This window comes from Verticillium alfalfae, genomic scaffold (genome assembly GCF_000150825.1).
Source record: "Verticillium alfalfae VaMs.102 supercont1.1 genomic scaffold, whole genome shotgun sequence".
NCBI lineage: Eukaryota > Fungi > Ascomycota > Sordariomycetes > Glomerellales > Plectosphaerellaceae > Verticillium > Verticillium alfalfae.
Genome location: NW_003315038.1, coordinates 1,148,239 through 1,149,296, shown reverse-complemented (window position 1 = coordinate 1,149,296; position 1,058 = coordinate 1,148,239).

Below are 1,058 nucleotides of genomic sequence, written 5' to 3'. Positions count from 1 at the left end.
TTCACAAAAAAAGGCATAAGGCTAGGTGGAGAGGAGAGGCCTTCGACTTCGTCCTGGTCCGTTTCCCATTTCCTCTCCATCGTCCCGATTTAGTCGCTATCGTGGGCTCAGCATCTGACCTCTTGGTCAAAACTGATGCCGTGGTAACAGACAGGATCGCGCAGATGGATTGAACTTTCCAGAGAGAAACGGGCTTTTTCCGTTGGGATGACAAAACTTAGCAAACACTGCGCCTAAGTTATGAGACTAATGAGGGACGGGACCAACGGCGGTGTCGTCCAAGTGAGCCCAAACGTTCTGTTGAACGTCTTCATGTTCCTACAATTATGCACCCCCATAAGCCAAACGTTGACTTTGTGCAAATTTCGCCGTCTTCCAACCATATTCAATGACTGAGGCCGTCTCGTTAGATTGAAGGGGGGGTTCTGTTGCACATCATGGGGGTCTCCGACAACCCATGGGGGTGTCTTATCCGTTGATCCACCAGGCTTCGGCCCTTCAAGCTGTACAGTGCACAACTGCCGACACCTTTTCGGCTCAATTATTTGCCAAATGCCCATGATCACCTGTATCAACCTTCGAGCAAAATATCTCATCCGATACGTGCTTGATCTTGCAGTGGCTGGGCTGGGCTGGGCTGGTCCCGACAGGGAAGGCCATGGCCGGAATCCGAGATCAGCGACGCCAGTTCAGAAGGTACTGGTCAACAAGCTTCCTTTTCATGTGCCACTCCGTGCCGCTTCGACACACAGTCGAATAGACCGAGGTTGAATCCTGCCACCATGAGCAGAAGCCTTGTGTCCTTCGTGATAGGAATACGTCGGAAATCAGCTACGGATGCTTTTACACTCGAATCAGCGACGGCCATCAACGACCCGTTTCTTTGGCTTTCGGCTTTCCACTTTCCACTTGCGCGTGATTAGACGCGCTCCTCCAGGGTGAGAGGAACCTGCCAGCATGGCCTCCTCGGCTTCTGATCCGAGGATCCAGCGTCAGTACCATGTGTCATTGTGAATGTTGTCTCTTCGCGATCCGCGTCACATATAAACATTTGATGG